This window comes from Oncorhynchus mykiss, chromosome 1 (assembly GCF_013265735.2).
Source record: "Oncorhynchus mykiss isolate Arlee chromosome 1, USDA_OmykA_1.1, whole genome shotgun sequence".
NCBI lineage: Eukaryota > Metazoa > Chordata > Actinopteri > Salmoniformes > Salmonidae > Oncorhynchus > Oncorhynchus mykiss.
The window spans coordinates 33,036,536-33,046,375 of record NC_048565.1 but is presented as its reverse complement, the minus strand read 5'-3'; the positions used below and the strand labels follow the sequence as shown (position 1 = coordinate 33,046,375).

Here is a 9,840-nt window from a genome sequence, read left to right as displayed (position 1 = left end):
GTTCAGTTCAGTTCTGGTTCAGTTCTGTTATAGTTGTGGTGTTCAGCTCGACAAAATTATGTCTCATCAAAAATACAGCATTCCTCTTTGAACTATCCAACTGTTTTTGCCAAACTGTTCTCAACAGTGACAAACCCAACCCTAAAGCATGTCACTAAATATTCTAAATCCTGTTTCTAAACCACCAGCCATTAGCGACATACCAGAGTCCCCAACAAATCATTTGTGAATCCTTGTAATGGAATGTCAGTTGTCGTGGATTGCTGATGGCAGTCATATACAGTGCCAGAGGAATGTTCCCTAGAATTGCTCCCTCTCTCTCTCCCTCCCTCTACCTTCCTCTCTCTCTCCCTGTAGCACTACCTCCAAAGAAAGACCACCCTGAGGAAAGCATTTAGAGACAATTGAGGGGAGCAGGAGATGGAGAGAGAGAGAGAGAGAGAGAGAGAGAGAGAGAGAGAGAGAGAGAGAGAGAGAGAGAGAGAGAGAGAGAGAGAGAGAGAGCAACAGGGGGAAAAGTTAGGGTTCAAAACACACACAGGCATGCATAAAGACTTTCATACACACAGTATGATGCAAGGAAAAAGTTTGATTTGGTACATCAATAATTCATAGAATACACTTGGTTTAATGAACCTGGAAACAATGTAGCACAGTTTGGAGAGACATTTCATAGAGACAGGCTGTGTGTTGAAACAGGTCATGGATGTCTGCGTGTCTTGGCATGAGGTGAAACGTTCTAATCCCTTGTCTCTCGGTTCAACACCTTAACTGAATGGAGAGAGACTGAACATCCATTGAATGCATGGTGTGTGTATGTGAGAGAGGAGAAAGAGGGAGCGAAACAAGGAAAGACCACCCTTGATAAAGCATTAGCTACCACTGAGGTACCCAGTAAGTAATCACATCTCTCCATCTATCAAGGACAAAGTGAATTAGACCTCCTATTACACACACACACACACACACACACACACACACACAGACACACAGACACACACATACACACCTACACACACACACTATTCCCTGACCAAGGGCACAGACTTGGCGTAATAACAGAGCTAATTGGTTTTAGCTCTCAGGACTTGAGCTGTTTTTCTTGGCAACAGTCAATCATGTTTCTTTGTGCTGTTTAAGAAAGCATGTTGCTAGCTCCCATGTGGTTCTACTAGGCTAAATACATGACTGACACTATGGTATGTTGAAAGAATACACAACATAAAATATACTAACAACATTTAAATGTTCTCTATTAGCTATGACTCAAATGATTGTATAAAACACAGTTAAGGGAGAAACATAATAAAATTAAGCTCAGAAGGCCCTAAAACAACAGTGTAACTTTAAGCAGGATTTCTCACAGTCAGTGTTGGTGCTGTTTTGTTCACAGTGTTAGTATGTTGTTTCCTCATTCATAAAAAGCCTCCATTGACTTAAGCTAACAAAACTGTGACGTGATGTCTATGTAATATTGTTCACAAACGGTCCACTAATGTTTATTTTCAATTATTTCCACTAATATCATTGCCACCTCCTCTACTGTTTCACTCACCTCTTCTCACTCCTGAAGAGAGACCTCCCTGTTCTACTGTATGGGAACTGTTGTGTTTCACACACACATTTACACACACACACCAGACACAGACACAGACACAGACACACATACACACACGACACACAGACACACAGAGAGAGAGAGAGAGATAGAGAAAGCGAGAACTACTTGGGTTATAGTGAAAGGGGTGAAATGTGTTTCATTGCACAACCTAAAGGCCACAGTAAACAAATACTCTGATATCCTCTGCATTTACCATCCCTACGGGACTCAACATTAGTCATAATATCAATATAATAACTATATAGCACATTCTAGTATGATGGGAAAGTGCTTTAGCAGTCTGTATTGCATCATATCTGTTCAGCTGCACTCTGAAGTTTGAATGTGGGTTATCCAACATCACAGAAAGTCAACATCGGAACCAACGAGAGCCTGCTTTGAGATGTTATCGCTGTTATAGCTTTCGATCATAACAGCAGCATCTGCTTATCTCTATATAAATTACACGAAAAACTCACATTAATTAAGCATAAGTTATTAACTGATTAACCGTTATGATTGCTATAGAGGCCCCTGACATACTTCCATACATGCTAACGTGAGAATCCATCTAATCTGAGATGATTAGATGAATGGTGATGGAACACATTTTACAGGTTTAAATAGCTATCATACATCATCCACAAGAACGCTTTAATCCATGCTAAAAAGTAAAGGAAGGGTAAGGAGGTAAAGAAACCCAACACCCACTCCATTCTTAGTAGTGTACAGTAACTATTTGATCTTGTGCCTGAGGAAAGGCTGTTGTTCCTGTGCTAATGTGCCTCCTAATAAATCCTATACATCATCCTGACAAAGCTCTTTGGTCGGATCCAATGACCTATAACAGCTTTAGGGGAATTTTCAGTATAACGGGACTTGGTTAGGGGACATTTCATCGGTGACTCTTTTTTGGAGACCATTTATCATGCAAACATAAGATAAAAAATAGCTGCAATCCACAAACTAACTTCCTCCGAAAACATTCATGCGTTCAATCAATACAGGGTGAGGTTCCAAAGGGATGATATTACAACAGAGTTCCTTCAGTTTAGCTTTTATAGGAAAACCTACTCAGGGCTGGAAACCAGAGGGAAAGTATCAGGTCTCGGCCCTGTGGTCCTTGTGCTCTCTGGCAGAGGTGAGACTGTTATATGATGACAGAGCTGTTATCTGTAGCCCAGTGCTGTAGCGGTAAGACAATACTACAGTCTATGATAATAGACATGTGGTGCTGTTATTAGAGGCTCATTTCATGTTTACTGTAGCGATTTAATCTTCCGTTATGCCTAAATGTGAGAGCCCTCAGGTCAGTGCAGAAAATCGTGTGTGCGTGTGCATGTGCGTGTGTGTGTGTGTGTGTGTGTGTAATCCTACGCACCTGAGAGAGGGTTAGGCCGACTGACTGTAACAGGACAGGTAAACCTAAACCCTAAACATCCTGAGAGCTACACTGATAGGATTAATAGCCTGTGACTGAAAGGACTGACAGGTCTGAGTGCTGCATTTACATCAGCCCAATGGCCTGAGGAGACAGCAATACTTCTTCAACACTCATTACACTTACTCCTGCTAGGGGATGGGCAACTCCCATCCTGGACAGCTAAAGGGTGTTTCAGGCTTTTGTAGGACATTATTAGCTGAATGGTGATAAGCAGGTCATGGACCTGAGGGAACTTACTTTCTGCCATATTGCTTTCTGTGAAGGGGAGTGAATAAGGGGAAATAGAAGTAGACATAACCATATACAAGAACTGCAAAGCTGCTGGGTTTTCACGCTCAGCATGTGTATCAAGAATAGTCCACCACCCAAAGAACATCCAGCTAACTTCACATAACTGTGAGAACCATTGGAGTCAACATTAGCCACTTCGACAGCTTGCAGTCCATGCCCTGACAAATTTAGTCTGTTGTGGGGGTAAAAGTGAGTGCAACACAATATTAGGAAGGTGTTCCTAATGTTTTGAACACTCAGTGTATAAAGAGAGGACAGACAGGAAGGAATGATAGCCAGCAGAGCTGTTCTGTGCCACTTGGATGCTGTAGACTCTGAGCACACACACACTCATTTTCATGCATGCATGCACACATACACACACAAATGTGCACACACATACACACACACATGCGTGCACACACACACACACACACACACACACACACACACACACACACACAGCATGACAGAAGACTGACTCAGAAATAATAGAACAGTTCATAACATTTTATATTATAATAATTCCAGGTCACCATTGATACAAGTCAGTATTCAACATAAATCCATGTTGGTCCTGTGGGGCTCAGTTGGTAGACCATGGTGCTTGCAATACCAGGGTTGTGGTTTTGATTCCCATGGTGGACCAGCACAGAAATCCAACATGAAAAATGTATGCACACACTACTGTAAATCACTCTAGGTAAAAGTGTCTACTAAAATGTAAAGTCAAATATAATGTCTGAGTAAGTCGGGAGGTAATGCGGAAAGCAGCCACTAGGGGCAAAGGTGAGCGCTGTTACCTTCAAGTTGCAAGGGCAATGCGCATGGGCATAAGCATCTGGCCTCTAAGCAGTGGCGGTCCTAGCTTGTACGGCTCCCTGAGCAAACCCCCCTTCAGCGCACAACACAAATAAATAATCACAACATTTAAAAATATATAAATATAAAAATACATACAAAAATAAGACTCAAATATCAAAAAGAAGTAACAAAGACAAATAGAAACAAATTGTAGTATATAAATACAAATAAAACATATAATCTAATTACACTATTACCCTATTGCTAACAAAAAACACACAAATAAAACTAAATTGCACAAATCCTATATCACACAAATGCACAAATAGAATAACACACTTATAAAGACGAGAGTCTGATTATTACACTATTGCACTTCAAACAAAAAAACACACAAACTAAATTGCATAACTAATTGCATTACTAATTGCATTACTAATTGCATTAGAACTGTACAAAGTTAGAGGTGCACTATTTGATAGATTCCCCCTGCTCCCCCAACCTTGGTCTTCCAGTGGAGAGATCTGAGGTCAACCTACCCCTGTCCCCCTCCCCATCTCGTACTTCTGAGTGACCTACTTCTGAGACCTTCCAGGCAGTATCCTTCCTAGGTCACAAACTAGAATCAGGTCCACCACTCCGACAGGGTTCATTGACCCACAGTCCCACACGGTGACATGATATCATTGACGTGACGTGCAAATACAGTGGGGCAAAAAAGTATTTAGTCAGCCACCAATTGTGCAAGTTCTCCCACTTAAAAAAGATGAGAGGCCTGTAATTTTCATCATAGGTACACTTCAACTATGACAGACAAAATGAGAAAAATAAATCCAGAAAATAACACTGTAGGATTTTTAATGAATTTATTTGCAAATTTTGGTGGAAAATAAGTATTTGGCCAATAACAAAAGTTTATCTCCATACTTTGTTATATACCCTTTGTTGGCAATGACAGAGGTCAAACTTTTTCTGTAAGTCTTCACAAGGTTTTCACACACTTTTGCTGGTATTTTGGCCCATTCCTCCATGCAGATCTCCTCTAGAGGAGTGATGTTTTGGGGCTGTTGCTGGGCAACACAGACTTTCTTCTGAAGAGGAGTAAGAGAGGTCGGACCAATGTGCTGCGTGGTAAATGTCCATTTTAATATATAAAACTGAACACTACAAAAATACAAAACAACAAAGTGAAAGAACAAAGGAAAATCGAAACAGTCCCGTATGGTACAAACACAGACAAAGGAAACATTCACCCACAACTCAAAAGTGAAACCAGGCTATCTAAGTATGGTTCTCAATCAGGGACAACGATTGACAGCTGCCTCTGATTGAGAACCATACCAGGCCAAACACAGAAATCCCAAAACATAGAAAAAGGAACATAGACAACCCACCCAACTCACGCCCTGACCATACTAAAACAAAGACATAACAACAGAACTAAGGTCAGAACGTGACACATAGCTTCTAAGCAGTGGCGGTGCCAAAGGTTGTTTGTTCGAATCCAGAAATAGAAAGTTGTTTTTGAGATTTTACTTTTAAGCCTATGCGCAACCTTAACCCTTACCCTAACCATTCGAATGTATCCCTAACCATAAACATGTGGAGTTGATGCCTAAACCTAACCTTAAACACTTTGAAATGTGACGCTTGGGAAACATAGGTGAGCCTCTAATTCTGTTGTGAGCCTGTGAACGCTAGTTGAATAATTCATAGTGAAAGTCAGTTTCCTTGGTTGTGTGTGTTAGTCTTACGTGTTTGGTAACAGTTTGAATAATATGGCAGGCACACACACACACACACACAACACACATACACATAAACCATCTCATCTAAGGTACCCCTCTCTGTTTGCATAAAGGAATATAAAAGCATGACCATATAAGGACATGCTATTACCACCAGTCAGATAACTTCCAACTGCAGAGGTGATTCTAGGTCTTTAACCTCCTGACAAAAAAAAAGAAATACTCTAACACAAAACATAACAGATTACAGTTCCGTTGGCTCAACATTCCAAAATCCTGATATGCTATTGATAAAATGTCAGTGCAGATTCTATAATTATTACACAAACATGCACGCACACGCACACCTTCCACCCCTGGCCAGGAGAGTTCTGAGAGAGTGGGAATGCTTTCAGCCCAGTCCAGGAAAACGTTCAGCCATAAAACCCATGACGCTGTCACACAGCTCAGGAATGGTGCTGAGGGCCATTCTAAACACAGCAGAATATTGATGCGTACTGGAGCCTGTCCAGCACTGCTGGATATACTGTAGCATTGATGTTTCATTTCAGAAAAGCAGGTGTGAAATGGCCTCTTCATTGCTATCAATTTTACCTCTTCTAAAAGCGAAATATTTTCAAACACAAATGTCTCTATCAGAATCAACCTCCAGTCCTTTTCTTGTACCCTGTCCCTGCCACTGTGTGTCTGTGCTTGCGTGTTGTATGTCTATGCCTGTGCATACACTTATCAGTCTTAAGCATGTCTGACAAGGCATAGTCAGTGAGGCAATGATTGGCTGATGTTTAAAGAGTCCAATCACAGGAGGTTTTTCTCTGTTGTCTGTCTGAGGCGAAACGGCAGAAAATTTGCCGGCATTTATTTACCTACGTCTCCTCTGACTGACACTACTGGACTACTGACAGGCAGAGGAGAGCAATCACCATCCTCATACCTATAGTTCTCTTTCTCTATTTCTCTTTCTCTCTCTTGATCTTTCTCTCTCTCTCTTTCTCTCAATCTTTCTGCCTCTGTCTTTCTTCCTTGATCTTTCTCTCTCTGTCTCTCTCTCTCTCTTTCTCTCAATCTTTCTGCCTTTCTCTCTTGATCTTTCTCTCTCTCCTCTCTCTTTCTCTCTGTCTCTTTCTCTCTTGATCTTTCTCTCTCTCTTTCTCCCTCTCTTTCCTTCATTCTCTCTCTTTATTGCTCTCTCTCTCTCTGCCTCTGTCCTGGTAGGGTCTGTAGAGCTGAAGTACAGCTATATAGCTGGGAGCAGGCTGGCCTGGGATGGCTAGAATAACGAGGTAGCAGGTTATGACTGTGTCTTTATCCTGCCCTGCCTGTTACACTGACCACAGGGTGTCAGAGAGTTTCCAACCAGCCACTGTGTGTGAATGTTGTGTGTGTGTGTGTGTGTGTGTGTGTGTGTGTGTGTGCGTGCGTGTAACATTATGAAAACCTTTACCAAACACACACACATATGTAACCAAAGAAAAACAATGAATCATTATACTTATAAAATGTTATGAACTATTATATTATTCCATTCTCAATCTTCTGCCATGCTTCCTCCTCGAAGCAAAAACTTCAGCTCTACTTCAGATGTTGACAGAAGGGTATTAAGCCACTGAGTCAACATAGTGACCAGACAGTACCACACCCACCCACACACACACACACAAACACACAGACCAGACAGACACACCAAACCTCAGAACACAGACTATTAGCACTGAGGTGAGAGAAAAAGTATGTAGCGAGGAGGATAGTTTACTACTGTGAGAAGACTGTCAGAATGTCCTCATACCAAACTCCTCTTAAACATTCTGTCTACGACTCTCTGAAATACTCATACCCCAGGGGGCTAAATATGTTATTCGACATTGTATGCAGTATTTATGGTCTGTGAGAGATAAAGACAACACTATATCATAAAGAGAAATATGTATACCATATGAGGCTTATCCAATGTTCAACTCCTGGCTCATGGTAGCCTAGTTTTATGAGAACTATCCAGCTGTTCTATTTCTAGCTAGATTCTACAAATCAAATTCTAGAAGCTTTGTAGAATTTTGAACACACCACTAGCTTTGGAACACACCACTAGCTTTGGAACACACCACTTGTTAGCAAACCAATCTAAACAATGTCAATAAACTGTTTGTGTGCTTTTCTTGTAGGCCTACTGTTTTGTGAGAAATAGTTAGAGGTGCTCATGCCTGGAAACCCGATGTTGAATTGCAATGAATTCTATGTAGGGCAGAAATGAGCTTTTGAATCAGGAACGTTTCCTCTCATGACCTCTAAATGCCAGAATGTGGAATTAAATGATATGTTAATTTACTTTACAGGTTGTCCTTGTGGTTGGTCTGTTCGGCAGTAGGAATGTGTGTCAGTATATCCACAGGAAAGTCTAATTACATATTTTCAAAGTGCTGGTAGTGCATTCAGATTCCTATCACCTGAAGCATGTGCAGATCCATGTAAACATGCTTGAGACCTAGGCAAGTATGTATGCGTCACCTGCATGCCTCTTCGTCTTGTGTGCATGCTTCAGGAAAATACATCTGAATGCATTACCCGGCGCTTTGAAAAGTTGATGTAATTATGCTTTCCTGTGGATATATTGTCTCACTTTCCCACTGCACAGACACCCTGTAAAGTACTGAACATTTAAATATGATTTGATTCAGCATTCTGGATTGTAGAGGTCGTGGGAGAAAACGCTCCTGTCTGTTCATGTTTCCAGACAAGAAGTGCTTTAGCTGTGCCATTAGTCGTAATTCAATATGCAGCAGTTAAGAGCTGTTGGCAAACTGATGAGACTATGAAGACATCAAAACATTCTGCTTACAAAACAAAATGGCCTAAAATACCAACACCCAATGAAATATGTACCTAACAACACGTGCATTTGGCTATTCATCGTAAACTTTTCTAACCAGATTAATGATCTGCATTATGCATGGGCAAGTTCTACACGAATTTTCACATACATGAAGCGATTACTTATTTGTTCATCGAGCCTAATACATTAAATTAAATAATCCATAATTCTTTATCAATTTACCTGTTCTCAACGTTGTGTTGTCTCTCCTGGAGCGGGATTCCTCCCGTGCGTAATGATGACAGGAGCAGACGAGCCAGGAGCGCTGTTAAGAACTCACACACAACTCAGCAACAACTTTCCCTAAACCTTTCATTGACGCGCACTGCTCTCTCCAAACAATAAAACAGTCAAAGGGCTAGCTGGGTTATATCACAGCAGCAATAAAAGTCGCACAAACTAAATTGCCCCGATATTTCCCCGCCCTTCCTTTTTATTAAACTCTGAGCGGTTTGACGCACGCTCGGTAGTCTCCGCCACAGAGATGAACTCTCTGTGCACTCCAATTGCGCATGCTGGATGGATAGAGGGATGAGTTGGATGTGCTGCGTTTTGCCTCAAGGGAGGTGGGGATGGCAAACCCACACCCAATAAAAAAAATGCTTACGTTATAGATAACAATATAACATCTGCTGAATAACCTCCAAAACACATTGATTTGAATATATTTAAACCAGGGCTCTATTCAATCAAATCCGCTTTAGCCAACATAACGGTTGTTTTGGCAGTGTTGGAGGTGGAACTGTGTTAGAGCTGTCAAATCCACAAGTAGCTCCTGGCATTATACCTAAAGTTGACATTGCCACTGGCTGCATGAAGACGAATTAAGAGAAATCCAATGCAGCCTTGTTCAGACAGATGAATGTGAGATGTATTCTACAACTGATTAGACTATGTTATGTTATGAATTTGCAATACATATGATATGTTATGAATTCCAATTTGTTGCGGCTAACATTAGCTATGTGGATAGCGTTAATGTAACCTATGTGGCTAATGTTAGCTAGGCTAGGGGTTAGGGGCTTTTGTAGCTTTAATGAGACTTACAAAATAGTGTGATTTACTCAAGTGCCTATGCATATCCCAATGTTGGGAGAGTTACCACTTT

General features: G+C 41.1%; 1 protein-coding gene across 1 annotated transcript in view; it reads right to left on the bottom strand.

Moving 5' to 3' along the window:
* Window positions 1–9,265, bottom strand: part of sema3d (sema domain, immunoglobulin domain (Ig), short basic domain, secreted, (semaphorin) 3D) — a 71,468-nt gene extending 62,203 nt beyond the window's left edge. Inside the window, exon 1 of the mRNA XM_036976064.1 lies at window positions 8,916–9,265. The gene's annotated coding sequence lies outside the window, so the exon portion shown is untranslated. The remainder of the gene's footprint in view (window positions 1–8,915) is intronic.
* Between the last annotated feature and the right edge of the window lie 575 nt (window positions 9,266–9,840).